The following is a 21,972-nucleotide window of genomic DNA, read 5'->3' on the forward strand; positions in this document are numbered from 1 at the left end:
TAACCCTTGCACCACCAGGGAGGCTGGGAAGGGAGAGTTATTCATATGGATCACAGAACATTTGTGGGGCAGGGATGTTGCTCTGGGCAACATGATGCATGATGTCATGCATTTGTCAAAACCCATAGAACTGCACAAAACCGAGAGAAGCTTTATGTAAACTACAGAGCTTAGTTAATATTGAGATGTCAATATTGGTTCATCAACTGTAGTAGACATGCCACACAAATGCAAGATATGAATAACAGGGAAAACTGCGAGGGGTGGGAAGAGAGAGATATATGAGAACTCTGTACTCTGTGCAATTTCACTGTAAACCTAGAATGCTCTAAAAACATAAGATCTGTCAGTAAACAAAAGGTCTATGACTCTCCCCACCTGCTCTCTGACCTCATTCTCAAACATATCATTATCCATTGAAATTTGTGTCTAGCTAGATACACACAGAGAACCTCTTCAACAAGGCCTTCCAGATCATAAGGATTCCCAGTCAGAATATATTTCCCCTCTTCTATGTCTCATGGCAAATGTCTTTGATTATTCTACTTTTCTTGGGCAGCGTATTATTAAAGCCAGATGTTTTTTCATTAGATTTTGGGTATATGGGAGATGGAGAACATTCATTTCTTACTCTTTTCTACTCCCATACCCAATATCCATACTATGCCTGCAATTTTGATAATGAAAATAATTATTACTACCTTTTATTAATGGCTTAATTTGGGCCTGCTAAATTATTTAGATGAATAACAACATGACAAATGCAGGCCTTCTTAATCCTGGCTGGAATTTATATACAGAGCTTTGAACTGGTTGGAATTTTTAGCTATTGTTCCAATTTCCTGCCTATAGATACCCCCAGATGTCTTTGCCAAGTGTCATTTCCTGCTCTAAGGTCTGTAATGTGGGGCCTCCCCGGTGGCGCAGCGGTTGCGTGCTGGGTTGCGAAGCTGCCCGCAGCCTCTGCAGCGCCGGTTCGATCCCCAGCTGCCCCCCCCAGCTGCTCCCCGGCCACCCAAGGAGGGTCCCACATGGCGCGCAGACCTCTCCTGCCACCTGCCGCTCCCCTCAGCAGTGTACTTCAGTCCCTCTGCCTGCTCTGCTGCCTGCTCTGGCTCTGGTGAATTCTCTCACCCTCCTGCGCTTCTGACTATACCCAGTGCTTGCATAAATAAATAAATCTTAAAAAAAAAAAGAAGAAGAAGAACAAGGATTCTGTGTCTTCTACAAAACCAAACAAAAAAATTAAAAAAAAAAAAAGTCTGTAATGTGGTACTCCACATTCTGCTTCTCAGCCTCCCCTCAAGCCCTCGTTTGCTCCCCCATGAATCTGTTATATTTCCCCAAGCTGGCCCACTTGCCATTTGCTGAGCATTCTTTTTATTTCTACTATTAAATACCCTCTCTCTCCATTTTCTTTTTTTTTTAAGATTTATTTATTTAAGCATACAAGAACTGGGGTACAGGGCAGAGGTGCGGGGGTGAGAAGATTCACCAGAGACAGAGTGGGGAACAGAACAGGCAGACTGACTGAAATACACTGCTGAGGGGAGCAGCGGGAGAGTCAGGAGAGGTCTGCTGCACCATATGGATATCTCCCTGGAGGGGGATCGAACTTGTGCTGCAGAGGCTGCTGATAGCTTCATAGGTTGTGCCTTAACCCCTTGCACCACTAGGGAGGCCCCTCTCTCCATTTTCAATATTATCCCTATTCATAATTCTAGTTTCTCCCTATTAACCCCCAACCCCAATCAGATGGGCTCTTATTAATGAGTTTTCTTAACATGTTCTGCTTTGACTATTTCCTCATTTTTTGTCTTTAATTATATGTTGTCTACACCCCTCCTTCCACCTTCAATTGGATTTTAACCTCTTTGATTGAAGAAAATTTATTCCCCTCAGTTTTGAACAATTGGGAGCTCCTAGCACAAAACTTTGCAGGTAGGAACACACAACAAGGCCCATTTGGGAAAGACCCTAATAGCAGGTGGTGAGGTCTGAGCTGTGTGTGGGTGGGAATTCAGATCTCACGTTGCTCAGTAGCTGGGGAAGTCAGGCAAAGCTGTGAGACTAAGATTCCTTTTCTGAGGGTATGACATTGTATTTGCTACATAGTATAATTGAAAAAAAATTAAGAAAAATGTATGTAGAGCTTGTCATACTAAGTATCCATTGCATGCAGTGGCTAGTACTTCTTACATCTAAGTTTTCCCCTAGAATGTCTTGAATTCCTTCCAACATTTCACCTCTCTCTTCTAGCCATACTTAGTCACAATAGACCTGCCAGAAAGTTAAAATTAGGACAAGAATGGCCATCTTATAGATGGGTATGATATTGTGTTATACTCAGATCTATATTTATTTTGAAGTTACTGTAGTACTTGTTGATGAACAAATTCATAAATATTTATGGAAACTGTTGGAGGTATTGGGAACACAGGAATGAGTAAGATACAGTCCTCACCCTCTACTAACTTTCTCATTGGTGTGTAAAATGACCCCATAGATATTCAAGGAACATACTGAAAAGCTTATATACAAATTGGTGCCAAACCTGGGATGGTTAGAATCCCAATTTAATGCCCATTTCTGGGGCTTAAAATGTAGTGGTTACGGCCAACTTTGGGGGAGTCCAAGAATGTTTAACCAGATTTTTAAAAGCCAAGACTCTAAAAAGCAATGTTATAGGGAATAGATGAGATCTATAAATCATCAGATATAGCAGATGAATCTGCGTGTTCTGTTCCTATTCAAAGGACCTTAAAGTAAAGGTCAACGTTGGCACGTTCACATAAGCTCCCCAAACACTGAAGCTTTTCTATCTGCAGCAACTTAGGTGTGCGCCCTACCGGCGGCGAAGGGATAGCCGAATTGCCCCAGGGCCCCAGCTGTCCACCGGCCTCTCGGCGCGCGCCACCCCCTCTTTGCGAGCCGGTGCGCTGGAGCGCCGGAGCCTAGGGCCCTCCCGCGGGAGGGGCGCGGGGCGTGGAGGGCGTGGGCCGGGGGCGGGGCGAGTCCCGCAGACTGGGTGCTCCGGGGGAGCTGTCAGTGTCAGGCTCGGGGAGCGGGAGGAAGCGATCGCTCCCGCAGGAGCGCGAGCCGAGGGCCGGCGCAGCGTGAGACAGCACATCCTGCCGGCGCCCGGCCCGCCGCCCCCGGGAGCCCCGCGCGCTCCAGCAGACGAGCTCCGCGGTCGCCCAGCGCATCCAGGTAAACAGGAGGGGGTGTCGCGCTCTCGGGGCTACCGCCTCCGCGCCCCTGCACCACCCTCGGCGCCCGGGTGCCGTCCGAGCCGGGGGCTCCGTAGCAGTGCGGCCGCTGCAGCCGCAGCCGCGCGGGTGCTGCGCCCCCTTCCCCAGGTTCTCGCGTGCTCCGCTGCGCCCTAAGGCAGCCAGAGCCCCACAGCGGCAGCCCCCTGCTGCAGCTGGGCGGGCAGAACCCAGAGGCGAGGGCAGCGGAGGAAGGGTCGCAGTGTCAGCACCTGGTCGCCCACCTCGCGGGCTGGGAGGAGCGTTCTCAGCGCGCCCCGCCCGGGGCTTCCAGGGAGCAGTAGGCGAGGGGCAGTGAAATCCGCACCCCTCTGGGCCACCAGCTGACGGCCCCTGGGGGAGGGTGAACTGCAGAATGAGGGGGAAGGATGCTGTTTGATTACGTTTTCCGGCTGTCTGCAAAGCTCTTAGATGCGGTTGCTCTCCTCCAAGTCGGTGAGAGCGAATGCACTTCCAGCAGGGTATTAATTAAACGCTCAGGAAAGAAGATGCCAGCTTCTCTCTCTGCTGCTGCAAAAAAGTGTGGTTGGGGATGTGTTTCATAAACACCTTCCCGGCCGCGTGGTTCTGCTCCCCCGACTCCCACTCCGGAATTGCTCTGGCCTGTAAATCTGTGCGTCGTCATCATCAGGACAGTGATCCCCGCAGCAGTGTGAAGGACTCTCGTGACCTGTGCCTTGGCTGGTGAGGTCACACCGAAACCCAGGCTCAGGGCAGGAAATTACTTCACAAGTCAGAGACTCAGCCAAATGCAGAAGGTGGAATCTATTCCTTTTGCTGGCCTCTCCCACATGTAGGTGAGGGGCAGGAACTGCTAGCCAGCCATTTTCTTGCCTGGAATGCCTTTCTGATGGGCATGTAGACTTGGTGTAGTTCAAGGTTGGGAAACATTGCTTTGAAATCTTCCAGAAGAGCAGAAATTGTAGCTAACATTATGGCATAGTTAACTGCAGGAGACACCCTATAGGTAATGTTAGTGCAAATATGGGTGACTATGGATATATTTTCACTGTGCAAAGTACCAAGAAAAGATGTTGATCAGTGTTAGTAGATTTGAAATGGGTACTCTCACCAAAAGTTGCATTCTGAGGGAATTAGTGGCACTGTAATATTTCCTCCGATGACCTAAAATGCCAAGTTTTCTTCGAAAGGGTTGGTGTGGAAAAAAGGGCCCAAACTCTGTTCTTCTGACTATTTCTCAATAAAATAAAATCAGCCACTCCTACTACCAAGTCACCAAACAGTCTCTTTATAGGAACCAACTTTCCAGTATTTCTCGAGGCCTGAGGTTCTAGTGATCGAAGAGTTTTTTTTCTCAAAATCTTCCTGTGCCATCATGGAGATGTTTGGACGATATGGAGGAGGCCCAGTGCAGGCTTTTCCCGCCTGTTTAGCTCTGGGCCCAGTGTTTAGCCCAGAGTATCTCCTACATGTCTCTTCTTTTCTTTTCTTTTCTTTTATCACAAGAGGTGCAGCATCCCTCTGCTGTCCAGTGCCCTTTTGGACAAGGGATGGCTCCGTCCTTCCCCATATCCAGCCTTGCCCTCTTTCCTACCGCAAACATGTTCAGAAGCTCTTTGGGCATTAAAATTCTACACCATTAGGTGTAATTGCCACTGGGGATGTGGGCAGAGAAAATAAACTCAGACCATTGGAAAATGGGGCATAGTTATTATAGTGGTGTTCCTTGGTCCCTAGTTTTGATGAACTTCTGCGATGGTAATAGATCACCCAGCTTTGCTGTCATCATGTTTTATGTCTAAGAGGGAGCTCTATGAATTTTCTCCTCTTCCCTTCCCTAAGTACTCTTCTTGAAGCTGTATTTAATGAATGAGTATATCTTTCGACTCCAGTGCTGAGTCAAGTAAAGTAAATCTTACGGATCCAGCCTGGGTGATGTTCTGTCCATACTGGTAACAGTTGTGCAGACCAGTCTTATAAAATAAATGCTAGTTCTTTAAACCCAGCCACATTTCTTAGCTCCGACAGTGCAACAGACTTCCAATTAATCACTTCTGTGTGTAGTGCATTCTCCCCAATCACCTTGCTTGTCACTTAACCTGGCGTCAAATGAAAAGGTCATGCACATTCATTGTAAACATAAATATATTCCTCATCAATTGGTTCTCATTATACTTTGACCCATTTAATAAAACAAAGGTTGAAAATAATTTATTAGTCACTTTACCGGTGCTAAGTACATTTACTAAAGGTATGTATGACATTACCAACACATTCACTAAAATGTATTGAGCACTGGACCAGGCACTACATTTTCTGCAACTTTCCTATATATTCCAATAAACTTAGCTTAGGAGGTAGATATTATTTGTAATCCTGTTTGATACAAGGGGGGAAACTAAGACACAAACATGTCAAGTAACTTTCTGAAAATTGCTCAACTAATAAGTTGTAGAGCTAAGATTTAAACCCAGGTAGTAGATTCTACTCTTCTACACTACAGAAAAATTATAAGTCAAATTCTGCATATTAACTATCAGGCTCTTATATTATCTCATTTTAATTCTTATATCAGTCTTATGAAGTAGGCATTCTTTTCTAAACTTTATACACATGATGGCACTGAGTTAAGTGACATACTCAAGGCCGTATTAATAAATGACGGTCACAGTGGGATGCCAGTCAGGTCTGTGTGAGATCTCTAAAACCAGATCGTGTCCATGTCAGCTAGTGTCCTTTGTGAGAAACAAAAAGGGCTGAGCATGTCTTTTTTTTTTTCAGGTTTGCTACCCAGTTTCTCTGTGAACCTTTGTTACTTCCTTGAAGCTTCAAGAGTGGGCCCACTTTTTTTTTTTAAACATTAAGATGAAATATTTATTTATTTATTTATTTTTTAAAGATTTATTTTATTTATTTATTTATACAAGCACTGGGTACAGTCAGAAGTGCGGGAGGGTGAGAGAATTCACCAGAGCCAGAGCAGGGAGCAGAACAGGCAGAAGGACTGAAGCACACTGCTGAGGGGAGCAGCGGGCGGCAGGAGAGGTCTGCGCGCCATGTGGGACCCTCCTCCAGTGGCTGGGGAGCAGCCGGGGATCAAACCGGCACTGCAGAGGCTGTGGGCAGCTTCGCAACCCAGCGCTCAACCGCTGCGCCACCAGGGAGGCCCATTTATTTATTTTTAAAGATTTATTTATACAAGAACTGGGGTCCAGGCCAGAAGCATGGGAGGGTGAGAGAATTCACCAGAGACAGAGCCGGGAACAGAACAGGCAGACTGACTGACATACACTGCCGAGGGAGCAGTGGGCGAGTCAGGAGGAGGTCTGCTGTGCCATGTGGGTAACCTCACTGGCCAGGGTTCGAACTCGTGCTGCAGTGGCTGTGGATGGCTTCATAGGTTGCGTCTTAACCCCTTGTGCCACCAGGGAGGCCCTAGGGCTGACTTCTTTTGAGTGTTAACTCTAGTTAATTCGTTAATCAAATAAAAATTATTTGATGTTCCAATGGGAAGTTTTCATCAGTATCCTGGACTAGTTTCATGCTTTCCTTTCCATAAGAACCTTGGCCTGTAGAAAGTTAAATTTGCATTATAACAAAGACACTGCAGCCCAGGTGTGAGCTCTAAGAAGCCTGTAAGTTCCTAAAGCATCTCCTGATTCTTTCCTTAGAGATTTCATTAACAGGAGTCTGTAGGTAGACATGTGACAGCTTGGAAATGGTCATTGAACCTGATAAAGCTGATGCAAAATTTAATGCATGTCTGCATAAAATCAATTTTACAGGGGAAATACAAAGTATTTGTAACATAAAAAGAGATTTTGAAGACTCGCTGGTTCATGTGCCCTGTTTAAAAAAGGAGATAGGAACAGAAATCAGTTCTCTGAAATGTCTTGCAACAAGAAAAAACTATTGTTCCACAACCAGCCAAGAAAAAATGTTCTGGCTTTCAGGACATTGCTGGTATTTCACTACCAAGGCATGCTAAGTGTGCCCAGGTGCAGGTACAACATGCATTAATGCATGCTGCTACCAAGTGAAGACTCTAGAAGCAGCAGGCAGCCCCAGCACTATTTGCTATTCATTGGGCACTTACCCTGCTTATATTCAGGGTTCATATTCAGATCTTAGTCAGGATCACATGAGGCCAGTGTAGGGTCAGGAAGACCACAGTGCAGGTTTTCTATGATCCGGCAGCCCGGGTAAAGGAGGAGTCAGAGTCCTCAGTGGTTTTTGCAGGTCTTTTATTGGGATTTACCCGGTACACAGCAGGCAGGGGTGCTGGGGGGCTGGGAGGCTGGCAGTCCTCCCAGCCCCCAGCAAGTCTTCACTCTATCCGGGCTATCTGGCTTTCTCTGCTTCTCTCCTGGCTTCTGTTCATTCTGGGCTTCTGCTGGCGTCCCTGTGACGCTGCCCTTAAAAGCCCAGTCGAATCCCGTCTACCTATGCCCACACCCTACTCCAGGTACCCGCCATCAGGCATGCATTCAGGACCACAGGGATCCATCATCTATCCTGATGACGGGAGGGCAGAAAAGCCTGATACCTTTTACCTACCCTACACCAGTTAGTAGAATGGTTGGATTTCAAATACAGGTTGGCCAGATTCCAAAGTTTTTCTTCTCTTCCCATCACATCTCATTGTTTCTCCATGTGGTGTGCCAAAAAGTACTATTTAGTGTAGCTTTTTATTGTGGCAGGACAGAGAGTCCTTCAAGAATATGCTCACATGCTGACAGGAACAAATATAAGTGTGTTATCAAAAGGGAACCAGAAAAGTATAGGCATCCCACAGCATGGCAGCAGATAAGCAATTCCTGCTTTCACTTGAGGTTGCTGAAACCCCACTCATTTGAGTCTCAAAAATCACTGGGTATCTTGCTGAGTACCGAAGGCATAGCAGTCTGCAGTGAGGACAATCCCGAAGTTGATTTTGCAGGAATAGCTGCAAGTCAGATTTAATTCATTGCAAAGACGAATATACTTCAGAGCTTCTCAGCGTTCTGGGCTTTGCCTGATATAGCTGCTGCGTTGTGATCCAGAAGGCTAACTTGGATTTAAATCCTGGCAACCCCGTTTACCAGATGACTTGTGTGCCCTTTAGTTTTCACTTCATATCAGTCCTGAGGTCCTCGCAAGCAGCTGCTCTTGCTTCCCAAATATTACTTAATTCCTAACATATTTATGCTCACCCATATTCTTATTATAAGCTTATAGGATGATCCAATGTGTCAAGACTAGTCAATGGGTAAAGACTAGTCAGTGTCATCAGTGTGGCTTTAGTGGTAGAATGGGACAGAGCAGGATCTCTATGATCGAGCAGACAGGTGAAGGAGGAGTCCTGGAGCCCTCAGTAGCTTTTTTCAGGGTTTTATTGGGCGTTTACCAGGTACGCAACAGGCAGGGGTGCTGGGAAGCCTCCCAGACAGGCCTCCCAGCCCCCAGCAATTCTTCACTCTTTCTGGGCTGTCTGGCATTCTCTTGTGGCCTCTGTTTCTCTGTTCTCTTCTGGTAGTTCTCTTTCGCTCTATTGTTCCATTCCTCTGCTCTGCTCTGGTTTCTGCTCTGCTGGCATCCCCGAGGCCACCCTTACAATCCCAGGCTTAGCCCAGGTGTACCCACTTACGCATGCCCACACCCTACTCCAGGTGCCCGCCATCAGGCATGCATTCAGGACCGCAGGATCCATCATCGATCCTGATGGCGGGAGGGCAGAAAAGCCTGATACTTTTTTACCTTACCCTATAGTGGCAAATGCACAAAGCAGAAGTTTATACTAGCCTTGCCTCATTCTTTGTAATAAAGGTTAATTGTCCCAGCTGCTGTCGAGGGTGATTGCACTCGGTCAGCAGACCTGCCTGGGAGCAGACACTAGTGTGTTTCTTTATGCTTCACATTTTTCCTGTAACCCCTAAAGGTTTTTTTTTTAATTCTGTGCTCCCTCAGCCCCCCCTCCCCTGCCCACATTTGAAGTTAACGAACAGTTTTCATTGTAAATTTAAAGTCACAGTGAATGTGACTTCCAGAACATTGTAAACACTGACATCATGCTTTGAGCCCAGCTAAATCTAAGTACACCAATGACTATTTTAAAAGTACCTGAAGAAGCTCCTTAACAAAGGGGTATTTTTATAACTTGTGGTCAAGCATCCCTTTTCCTCTTGATTTTTTTTTTTAGAGATTTATTTATTTATACAAGAACTGGGGTACAGGCCTGATGTGCAGGAGGGTGAGAGGATTCACCAGAGACAGAGTGGGGAGCAGAACAGGCAGACCGATGAAATACACTGCTGAGGGGAGCAGCGGGCGAGGCAGGAGAGGTCTGCTCGCCATGTGGGTTGCTCTGAGGCTGGCGGGGATTGAACTGGCGCTGCAGAGGCTGCGGACAGCTTCACAGCGCTGCGTTCAATCGCCTGCACCACCACGGGAGGCCCCCTCTTTATTTTGAGGGGACAGTGAGAAATGGGAAAGAGGGCCTTGCAAACATGGAGGTGGCAAAGGGGGTGCTGAGTGATCTTACACGGATACGACTATCTTTGGCTCTGGAAGCTGATGCCATTAACTCACCCCGTGGCAGCACGCTCTTCAAAAAAGGTTTCATGGATGCCAGGGGCCTGAGATTGCTGACTGAATAGTACATGTTTATTGAACACAGGTGCTGGAGTTTCCATGCGGGTGAGGGTTGTCAGGAAATGATCCCAGGTGGGCGAGGTGGAAGCAACCGTAGAGCCCCTGGGCCTGTCTCCCATCTTCAGATGGTGACTGAGCTATTGATCTTGTATCCTGGGATTTTGCTCAAAGAAAGTGGCCCATGACAGGGTTTTTAGATCAGTGGTTCTCAATTAGGAGTAGGTGTGCCAAAGGGGACACTTGGCAATGTGTGGAGACATTTTTGGTTATCACATTTGAGGAGAGAAGGCAGCTGCAGGCATCAAGCAAGTAGAGGTCAGGGCTGCTCCTGAACATCCCGTGGTCATGGGCCATCTCCCTCCACAAGGACATTTCCAGCCCACAATGTCAGTCATGCCAAGGCTAAGAAATCCTGCTTTTAGATGTTCTGGTTTCCTCATTAAAATCTGTCCTGCTGTAAGTTAAGTCTTTATTTTTCGGTTTGGTGCTTTACAAGGTAATAAGAGTACAACATCTAAGAGGCAGCATAAGACAGCAAATGGAAAGAAGCCAGATACATCTCCTATTGCCCATGTAAGCCTCAGTCTCTTCATCTGTAAAATGGGGATACCAATACCTGGCTAGCACAGTTCTTGTAAAGATTGAAGACAGTCACAGCACCAGGTTGATACAAGACACATACTCACGTGTGGAAGACGCCCGTTTTATCCAACAGCACTTATATCACTCTCTAGCCTCTTTTTTGGGATGTGTATGTTCTTTCCTCCCTTAGATTTGAGGCACATTTAATTTTTTTAAAGATTTATCTATGCATACAAGAACTGGGGTACAAGCCAGAGGTGCTGGGGGCAGGGGTTGAGAGGATTCACCAGAGAGAGAGTGGGGAGGAGAATAGGTGGATCCGCTGAAATACACTGCTGAGGGGAACAGCATGTCGTATAGGAGAGGTCTGCTGCGCCATCTCCCCGGCTGGGGATGGAACTCATATTGCAGAGGCTGCGGATAACTTCATGGTGTTGCTTCTTAACCCCTTGTGCCACCAGGGAGGCCCACACTTAATTTTTTTTTTTATCTTGAACTACCCTTACTGTGTACATGCCTCCCTCCCCTTCTAGACTGTAGGTCTTCTGAGATATTCTTATACCTTCCTACAGAGGGTCTTACACTTGGAAGATATTCAACAAACTTTTGTTGACCTGAAACAGCCAGAATAAATCTCACTTAATTTTCCCTTTATTGTAAGATTTAATCCTTTCCCTTGGATCATTTTAATGAGTTTAGTAAAAACATTTCACTTCCTTATAAACCAGAGACACACTAGGGGTGAGGGAAGGGCAGGAGCGGGGGATGGATTAGAGTCAAAATAGGGGGGGTTGGAATTATATGGGGACTATAACCAAGATTAAAATGCATACATTGTGCAAAAATGAAAAATGATGTAAAAAATATAAAATAAAACATTAAAAAAATTCACTTCCTGAAATGCAGCCTCCATTGCATGCCTAGTTCAATGTGAATGTGGGCTCGATGATTCCTAGAATTCTGGAAGCTGCCTTCCTGAATCAGGATCATGTTGGGCATTTCTGCAGGGGGAGGAAAGTCTTGGGGTGGACAACCTTTCATTCTCAAAATGACAGGGGATGGTTGAAGTCTTGTATTTTCCTTTATGAGCCCCTTGGGCTAATACTTCTGAACTGGCTTTCATTTGACCCTCTCTGCTGAGCACTGGAGTACTTTGGTTCCTCTCTAGTGGGAGGAGAACATTTTTGATTCACTGATCAGGTTTCTACTCTATTTTAATGTCTAGAGTGAAGCCAAGAATAATGTATATATTTCATTTTATTTTTAAAGATTTATTTATTTATCCATACAAGCACTGGGTACAGTCAGAAGTCTGGCTCTCCAGAGCCAGAGCAGGGAGCAGAACAGGCAGACTGACGAAGTATACTGCTGAGGGGAGCAGCGGGTGGCAGGAGAGGTCTGCTCCATGTGGGGCCCTTGCCGGGCGGCCAGGGATGGAACCTGAGCTGCAGAAGCTGCGGGCAGCTTCACAACCCAGCGCTCAACCGCTGCGTCACCGGGGAGGCCCATAATGTATATATTTTAAATAGTGCTGATGAATAAATGATGGCATAACATTTTTTGTCCTTTGCCTTCTGACAATTTCCCTTAGAATGTACATTTGTTTGACGGTCTACCCTGAACTGAAAGAGTACCTATTTCATTGTTTCACAAGCTGAAGATTTTAGTGAGCAAAATAGAATGAAGTTCTCTCCTTTTGAACGTGGTTTAGCACACATGTGAAAGTCTTCCAGAGTTTATCAGGTAGTTGAGGGACCCATGTGTAGGGGAGGAGCAGGGGCTTCTGTCAGAGTCAGCTGTGGTATTTCAGGACTTGGTTTGGAGGCCTGAAGGAGAGCAGTCCTGCAGTGAATGTGTTTTGACTGTGTCCCCTTTTGAACTGAAGGTGTGTCTCCTGTTTCACCATCCACCCCATTAGTGTGGGGTTGTGGGAATTGGTGTGTATTTTGTGGAAGAATAACAAAAACACTACTCTGCCTGTTTCCTTAAAAAGTGTGACTGTTCACTTTCAAAAGGTATAGGTTACTGCTGATTTGGAAAGAGGATCTCTCCTCTTTGAATGCTTTCAGACTAAAGGAAAGTGAGAATCTATTTACATAAGTTAAAATGCCAAACTAAATCTCTCCATGCAAATATGGACCACCCAGGGGCATTGTAAAGGCCAGGTTTGGGGTTTTGAATGCAGATTTTCTTGCTTCCTCTTTTAAGCTTTCTAATATTTTTCAAATGCTGCAGAGAAATAATTGGCATATCAAGCAAGAATGAAATCCAGTCTTATGGCATAGACTTTAAAGAGGGGAACTGTGTGCATTTCCCTAGAGTGCTGCTGTTTCTTAAAAATAAATATGAGTTACTATAAATTCAAGGTCAACAAGTTGTGGATTTTAGCTTAAAGTAGATGGGAAAGTTGGGTTACGAAACAATTGTACGGTCGGAGATACTGGCTTTAAATGTTTCCTTTCCCTGGTACATTCTGCCCAGGGACAGTTCCTCCACGTGTAAAGATGGGTCAGTCAGGGTATTGGAAATTTCACATGGACAGAGTGTTAAAAGATAAGGCATATTAGTTTTTAGTTTTTTGCATGCCAACATGAATTTGAAAGGAAAGGACCAGGTAAAATTTTGGCCTCCTTTCTCAACTGAGCACTAGAAGTAGAGATTTGGGAGAACTGGCTTTGGTAAGAATTCTTACCTTTACTGGCTTCTGCCAGTTTCCCCAGGATGCCATCTGCAGGCTCTGGAAAGAATGGGGTGTCTCAGGAGAACACCAGAAATTGTGGAGGAGCAATAATAATTTTCCCTCTACTCTTTCTGGTGAGTGCTTGCTGAGACCCTTTTTTCTTTTTTTTTTTATGAAAGAAAATGAATCATTTATTGATAATACTGTTATATTATCACATTATATGATATGCATGTATAATCACATTTTTATTATATATAGAATCATGTTATTGCACAAAAAATTACTGAACAACATCCAACATCCATTTCCAGTAATATCCTCAGCAAGGTAGGAATGGAAAGCACCATCCTCATCTTGATAAAGATAACTCATTAAAACCTATAATTACCATATTTAATGTTAGAGTGAATGCTAACTCTAATTTTTGAAAAAGGCAAAAAATATTTACTTTACAACTTACATTTAACAATGCAAAGGAGTTATCATAAAATCAACAAGCAACTATGAACCAGAGACACTCTATGGGAGGTGGGGGATGGAGAAAGGAGAGATTGGGGTCAAAATAAGGGGGTTGTAATTGTATGGGGAATATAAAAATAAAATTGAAATTAAAAAAACAAACAAACTCCTGAGACCCTTTTTTCTCTTAGGCACTTTGTAAATGGGTAAACTTATCCAAGTTGAAAGTTCTGCACTGTGGCTATTGTAATTCAAGATTATCTCTGGTAAGGCTAACCAGCTCGGTCAGCCTGAAAACAAAATTTCATTCACCTGAGGCCTCACTTGCCCCAGCTTAAATAGGACCCAGTCAACCCCTCCACGTAGTCTGATCCCAGAACCAGTGCTGCTCTGATCAGGTCCAGGCCCGGTCCAGACAAAAAGATGCTCAAATACAGTCTGAAAGCAGAACTAGGACCTGAGAGAGGCTCCCCCCACCTTCAGAGACGGTGAGAAGCAGCCAGTTCAAGGAGCTCAACAGGTACTTACCTGGTTGCTCGGTCCTGCTGGGGCCTGTCGGGGGTATCCTTTGGAGTTCTCTTCTGACGCCAGAATGGTTTAAAGATAAACAGAGGCATAATGAAAATGTTGAATGCTTTTGTGCGAAATAATTTGAGTCAATAGCGTCCAACCTGGCAGAGAGAAAGGAGCTCTGAGAAGCTGTGCACAGTGAAAGAGTCAATTGTCACAGAAGGAAGAGCAACGAGGAAGGCAGGTTGGATATTACTGAGTTGCTTTCCTTTAGGGGATGTCTGGGGTCGGTGGGGGCAGATTCCATGACTAGTGCTAATCAGGTGACTCCCGGTCGATTGGTTTAGGATCCGATTTCTGGGAAAATTGAAAGAATAAGTCTCGGTTTGGTGATATCAGGCTGAGCATTTGGGGTCTGTTGTCGCTTTTAACAATTGTTTTCTAAACTGGGGAAATACAGAATGAAATTTGTTTTAATTAGGGCAGTTTTGGTAACTCTGGTTAAGAATCACGCCTTGTATGTTCTGAATATTTAAACCTGATAAAGAATAAGTTATTCATCAGTTAAAGAAACAGTAAAGCCGTCTTTATTCAGGGGCACACCTATCATGATGGGTATAGAGATTCCTACAGTGGGGTTCAGCAGCGGGGAGAGAGTATGTGCAGCACTAAATATAGTTAGGAAAGTGGAAACTTATAGCCAAGGAGCAGGTGGGGGTCATGACTGGAAAATTACCAAGAGGAAACATCAGGGGAGGGGTGTGGGGATTCAGGCTAAATTGACCTGAGAGGATTGTTGCTGAAGGCAGGCCAGGACCATCAGATATCACCTGGGGGTAATGGGGGTGAGGAACCCTATCGGATATTGATTAGATACCAGTGATCTGAGTGTGGGGAATTTTGGCTAAATCAACTGAGCAGGACTCATGCTAAAATTTGCCTCTTGAGGACATGCCCGAAGACAGAGCTCAGAGGAGGCTGACTAGAGTTTGGTCAAGGAGAGAAGCTTTGTCTCACCCTCCTCAGTGGGCACCTCAGAGCTTAGGGTGGGTACTTACAGTAGCCAACAATAAATCAAGAAAAGTGAAGAGTAACCAGAATGCTGGCTCACTGGAGTGGATTTGAGCCACAGGATTGAGCCACACATAATTCAGCTTAGACTGAATTATGATGCAGTAATAAGCAACCATTAGATCTCAGAGGAGAAACATAAGATTTTTCTGCTCATGTTCTATGTCTAGTAGAGGCCAGCCAGGGCCTCTGTTCACCATATATACTCAGAGACCCATGTTGAGAGAAGTTTCTCGATGTATACTGCCTCTAGCCCTCTGTCTCACTGGGCCAATGCACATCACCTGGCCCTCCTGGCCATGAAGGTGTTATTAGCTATGTCCTAGGAAGGGGAACAGCAGTTTTGTGATGAACCCAAATGACTGTGGAAGGGAGGGGCTCACCTGAGCCCTTAGAGCATCACTTTGGCCTGGATTCTGATCTTGAAATTCATTTCTGCCTGTTCCTATTGCTGTCCAGTCTCAGAGGTGTCCCCTGGGAGCAACCTGGGTTACACCAAGTGTTGTGTCAATATCCACCTTCAGTAGCTCCTGAAAGATGACTGTTTATAATATAAAATGCACTATTTTAGCATTATGAGTAATAATCCCAGGATCCTGGAATGAGTGGGTTTAAAAATCCAGGTGGTCGTTATGGTGGGATCTGAAGAGGTCTAAACCTGTTCCCCTAATCATATACAGTATTCCAAAAGTATGATACCTCAATAACGATAAATTTTTAAAAATCTAGATTTTACTAATTCTGAATACAAGAAACAAGTGCAGGAGTAAAAATGATGTTCCTTCAAGTAGTTTTTTGATTCTAACCAAGAACACTTTAGTTCTCATGGAGTGCCAACTCTGAGAAAAGCTGAGTGCTTTGTAGGTATGTGAAGATGAACAAGATACACATCTGAAAGACTGGTATCTAACCAGGGAAAAGTCAAAGTTTAATTTTCAGTACAGATGGTTATGTTACCATATCACAAAATGCGATACCTAGTACAGATAAAGTACCATGGGGGTTCAGAGAAGGAAAATGATTAATAAATAAGTGAATTATCATTTTGTTGAATTTGCAGGGTAACGAGACCTCGTATTAATCAGTCAAAACCATTGTGTTTATGTTTCTCTTCATCTTACACTTGCATTCTTAGGCCTGATTTGATCCTGGGACAAATTATGACAGTGATTGAGAGGTGTTACAAACCTGTTGCAGGGGGAGGATGTTGTAGTGGCAGAAATGGGCACAGTGCAGGTTTTCTATGACTCAAGCAGATGGAGTAAAGGAGTCCTGGAGCTCTCAGTGGCTTTTGCAGGCTTTTATTGGGATTTTACTGGGTACACAGCAGGCAGGGTTGCCAGGGGGCTGGGAGGCTGGCAGGCCTCCCAGCCCCCAGCAAGTCTTCACTCTTTCTGGCTCTCCAGCGTTCTCTGGTGGTCTCTGCTTCTCTTTCGCTCTCATTCTCTGCTTCTTTACTCCTACTGGTGTCTCTGTGATGCCACCCTTATAAGCCCAGTCTTAGCTCACGTGCATCCACTTACGCATGCCCACACCCTACCCCAGGTGCCCGCCATCAGGCATGCATTTCAGACCACAAGGATCCATCATCAGTCCTAATGGCGGGAGGGAAGAAAATCTGGTACTTTTTTACCTTTCCCTACGGATGTCCTGAACAAGGTCCACAAACACAGATTTTATGAACCCCACCCTCACCCCAGACCAAAGAGATCCAAGATACCAAGGACTATAAATCCCATAATGTCATCACCACCGAAGGGAGGACTGCTGGGAATTGAGGGTGGAGTTAAGCAGCCAGACATGTGGACCTTGGGGGTCTTTGGTTTTCTGCCAGCTTTCTGCATGCTGTTGGGGTTCCAGATCAGCAGAACTGGTAGTGTTACAGGGCAGGGAGAGGGGCAGCCCAGACCCCGCAAACCTGCCTGCGCGAAATAGGTTCTGCCATCCGCCACATCAATGCAAAACATATGAGACTTTAATGGGAAGGAACTTTAATACAATTAGGAAACAATACAGGAAAGGCAAAGAATATAGTTTCTAAATCAAGCACCCAAAGTTACCCGTCCCCTTGTGGGTAAAAGTCCACCCAGGCAGGACTGGCCCAGAGAAAGGCCCGAAAGCCTGTCACAAGTCTAAAGTATCTTCCAGTGGACACCCACAGAAAAGCATCAGAAACCACCAGACAAGTCTGGAGGGAAAAGAGCAAAATCAAAATCAAGACAAAAACTGCCTTGGTCACCTCCCCACGAGTCTCTCACCCACATCTGTGTCACCCAGTCCACGAACAAAAGGCAAGTGTGGTTTCTTCACGTGTCTCTCAGCTCCATGTGCCTCCTCCAGGTCTCCTCCTGCCTCTCCATCCTGCTTCCTTCCTTCCTCAGTCTCCTCTACAGCTTCTTCTTGTTCTGCTCAGCTCCACCCTCCTTTTGGGTGGGGCAGGGAACCTGGAACCTCCCCCTTTCCTGGGGACTCAACCTGTTACAGTAGAACACATTCACCAATTTATCCCTCTTTCTCTGAGTTATTTGTTTCATTTCCCCTTTTTGTAAATAAATCCTTTATTAACCTTTTTATACATGCCTGCAGTTGAGTTTCATTTTAAGTCTCTAAGCACAGGTGAGGACCCACACACAGTTGGGCAACCCATTTCACATTGGGGTTGCCCTATAACAAACCAATGTTACCTCAGCAAAAATGAAAAGTATGTGATATTGTCTATTAAGAAAACATTCATTTAGCCTAGTAGAATCTTGTTAAATAGCAATGTTTTGAAGCATTTGAAAAATAACCTGGGAAAAATAGCTATCCGGTGGAATTTTGAATAGCAGTTAAAACGAATATGCTAGATTTATGTATGTCTATAAGGATAGAAATCAGAAATTTTTCATGAAGATATCATGTTTAAGTGTTGCAAATGGTTAACATTTTACTGAATTAAGGAAGACTTTCTCACACACACACACACACACACACACAGACACACACACACACAAAGAGGTAATATGAAAGCATGACCTTTGGAGCTAGGGTTCAAATCCCAGTATCACCACTAGCTATGTGACCTTGACTAATTACTTTTTCTCCCTGTATATCATTTTCTTTGTATAAAAAAGGACGGATAATGATAGTATCCTCTTACTAATGTATAAGGTTTGAAAGGATAAATCCCACTTAATAGTCCATTTCTTACAGGATTAAGTCTTTCCCCTTGGATCATTTTGATGTGTGTAGTACAAACATTGACTTCCTGAAATGTGTCACCTGCTGGGTGTCTGCGCCCAAAAGGAAGTGGGTTTGGTAATTCCTTGGATTCTGGAAGCCTTGCTTTTCTCAGTAAAGATCATGTTGAGTAGTTGTCTGTGCCCAGTAGTGCCTGGCCCAGATAAGTACATTGTAAGGACAAGATGACCACTCAGCATTTTCCCTGCCTTGTGAGGCAGGAGTATCTGGAGACTCCACCACATCATGTTGGCCTTGATTCTGATCTTGGAATTGATGTCTGCGGAGAACACATTGCCTAGCTCCTCTTCAGCACCCAGCACTCCAAACTCCCTTTAAGGTTTAATGTGGCTCGAATCCATTGTGCTAAATCAGGGAGGCATTCTGTTATGTGCTTCCAGAAAGTAAAGGTCCTATCGTACTCATCTTGGCAGATGCACACCCTCTCTCTTCTGTCTTTTGTTGGGTTTTCCTTTTCCCCCACATTCCTTGAATACAAAGTGGATGAACTTTAGGTGATGCTCTAGAAAACTTGTGGCCTGTCAGAAGGTGAAGGGGTGAGCACGAAGGCTCAATCTTTGTCAAATAGGTATGAGGATGAAATCGTTTTTGGAGTGGCTGGGTTCAGAGAGTGGGGTCCTTGAGTTCACTACAGGGAAAGTTCACCACAGCTCCCCTTTTAGCGGCACTGGTGAATTTCCCAGGTGAGTTTCTCCTCGACTTTACTTATAGCCAAAAGGGCGGGTTTACTATAAAAGGGAGAGAATAGGGCCTCCCTAGTGGCACAGGGGTTAAGACGCACGCAACCTATGAGGCAATCTGCAGCCACTGCAGCTCAAGTTCGATTCCCGGCAGGCCAGGGAGATACCCACATGGAGGGACAGGCCTCTTCTGTCTCGTCCACTGCACCCTTCAGCAGTATACTTTGGTCCGTCTGCCTGTTCTGTTCCCTGCTATGTCGCTGGTGAATCCGCTCACCCCCTGCCCCTCTGGCCTGTACCCCAATTCTTGTATAAAAATAAATATTAAAAAAAAAGAGAGAATAAAGGACACTTGCATAGACACAAGCGGGCAGAAAGGGCTGCCCCAAAGAGACAGGTTTGCTGAGAGAGGCCTGCATGGTTGTGGGTGGGTGGCCTTGAGGAGAGCGGCCTCTGCTGAGGGAGGGCAGTGAAGAGAAGCCCTGGCATGGTCACAAGTCACAGCCAGCCGGGAGGCTGCTGCCCTGCCGAGGGAAAAGGTTGACGAAAAGAAGCCCCTGCATAGTTACAGGTGGGCAGAAAGACTGTGCCCCGTGCCAGTGCAGAGATTGCACTGATAGTCTTCTTTATGGGAGGGGCTTGTTCCTTTGTGAAGTGGTTTGTTTGCTGTTGACTTTGAATAATTAGAATTGAAAGGGACCTGAGATTCTACAATGCCCCTCAATCTCCATATCTTTACCTCTGGTTTGTGCCCTGTGACACTAACTGCAACCTGACTCTTTGCTTGGGTCTGTGCCTTTACTTCTAAGGATTTTTAGTTCCTATAGCTGATTTAACAGCTATTTTAATCACTTCAACCCTCACCTCCAGCTCCCAGCATAATGAGCCAGGTTTCTGGTCTTGTGGCGCCTCCTTTCCAATTTTTCTATTCTTGTCCTCCATCAAGGACACGTATCTATTGTGGTCCAAACTTCAAGTATAAAAGATAGTTCATGTAGATTTAATGGAACACATTTATTTGAATCCAGTGGTTCAAAAAATGAACTGCATGCCACCAGCAACAGAGGATTATCTGTGAAGGGATTATTGTACCAGTGGGAAGTTACAGGGCAGAATGAGGGGCACTCCTGGACTCCCAAGCCTGCCATCCCCCATATAAAGATACTCTTAGTGCCTAATTCCTTCAATGGAAAAGAACTTTAATACAATTAATGTGCAACAGAATAGTTAAAATTGTTTCTCAAGAAACAACCCAAGTTACCCATCCCATGGGTAAATGCCCAGCCAAACAGGGTTGGCCCAAAGCAGGGCCACTAAGGCCTGAAGCATGCCACAAGTCTAAGGCACCTTCTGCTGGGGACCCATAGGATAGGGGAAGAAGAGGCCAGGAAAGTCTGGAAGGAAAGAGCAAAACCAAAATAAAAATCAGTTTCCCCCACTGGTCTCTTACCCACATCTCCTTCTCTTTCAAGTGTCTCCTTCCATGTCCCCCAAGTCACTGGTACAATTCAAGGCCGAGAAGCAAGTGCAGCTTCTTCACATGTCTGTTGCATGTGCCTCCTTCCTTCTCTTTTCTTCCCAAGTCCTTTTTCCAGTACTTTGCTAGCTTCCCCTGTTGCTCAGCCTTGTCCTTCCTTAGGCGGGCAGGGGAACTGCAGCCTCCCCTTTATGTGGTAATCACACAGTTACAAGACCAGCATTTGGTAATCTCGGTGTTATTTTTTCTACAAATTTAAGAATCTCTGATTGTGTTTCCTGGGGAAACTTGTATCCCTTTCCCCTCTGGCCACGCTCTGCTTGAGGCCAGCAGGTATGGGTGGCAAAGTGGAAAAATAAATATGACAATCTGTCTACTTTCCCATGTAAATATTCAAGTTGTAACATTTGCTCATTCATTCAACAAATATTCCCTCAGCTCCTGTCAGACAATGGGGATGCTAGAGTGTCAGGCCTACTTGAAAGAAATGCAACAGCTTGTAACTACCATTAAAAACAAACAAACAATGTTTGCCTCTAACTTCACTCCCATCTAGCCACAGCATTTGGTGGCTGAGGGCCCATTCTTACTTGTTCATTTCTTTCAGTGATCCTTTTTTAAAATTTATTTATTTAAAAGATTGTTGGGCCTCCCTGGTGGCACAAAGGGTTAAGACGCAACCTATGAAGCTATTTATAGCCACTGCAGCATGAGTTCAATCCCCAGGCCAGGGAGCTACCCACGTGGCGCAGCAGACCTCTCCTGACTTGCCCGCTGCTCCCCTCAGCAGTGTATTTCAGTCAATCTGCCTGTTCTGCTCCCCACTCTGTCTTTGGTGAGTCCTCTCACATCACCACCCCCACACACCTCTGGCCTGCACCTCAGTTCTTGATTGCATAAATAAATAAATCTTAAATTATTTTATGCATGGAAGAACTGGGATGATTAGGCCAGAGGTGCGGGGACTGAGCACTCACCAGAGACAGAGTGGGGAGCAGACCATGCAGATTTACTGAAATACACTGTTGAGGGGAATAGCGTGCGAGACAGGAGAGGTCTGCTGTGCCATGTGGGTAGCTCCCTGGCTGGGGATTGAACTCAGACAGTAGTGGTGATAATGATACCATAATGTCAGGTTTTCAGGCCTAGTCTCCAGCCAGGAATGGATCCCAGGCTGCAGTGGCAGCGCTGAGTCCCAGCCACTAGACCACCATGGGTTGTGCTTCATGAAGTCACAAAGGGAACTTCGCTGATGCTCAAGCAAGCAAGTGAAAAAGGCACATTTGTTGAGAGAAGAAAAAGTTTACTAGGGAAAAAAGGAACAGAAATAAAGTGGGACTCCCAGGCCAGTGGAACCAGGCCAGGGACGGGCAAGGAAGCCTAAGTAGACTTGTGCTTCAGGGAATAGAC

At 45.4% G+C, this 21,972-nt stretch overlaps 1 protein-coding gene across 1 annotated transcript in view; it reads left to right on the forward strand.

The window, feature by feature from the left end:
* Nucleotides 1-3,146: 3,146 nt before the first annotated feature.
* Nucleotides 3,147-21,972, forward strand: part of DYNC1I1 (dynein cytoplasmic 1 intermediate chain 1) — a gene marked incomplete at its 3' end in the record, with an annotated part of 330,357 nt that continues 311,531 nt past the window's right edge. The window contains exon 1 of the mRNA XM_084230581.1: nucleotides 3,147-3,210. The remainder of the gene's footprint in view (nucleotides 3,211-21,972) is intronic.

Source organism: Talpa europaea (genome assembly GCF_964194135.1).
Source record: "Talpa europaea genome assembly, chromosome: 3".
Lineage (NCBI taxonomy): Eukaryota > Metazoa > Chordata > Mammalia > Eulipotyphla > Talpidae > Talpa > Talpa europaea.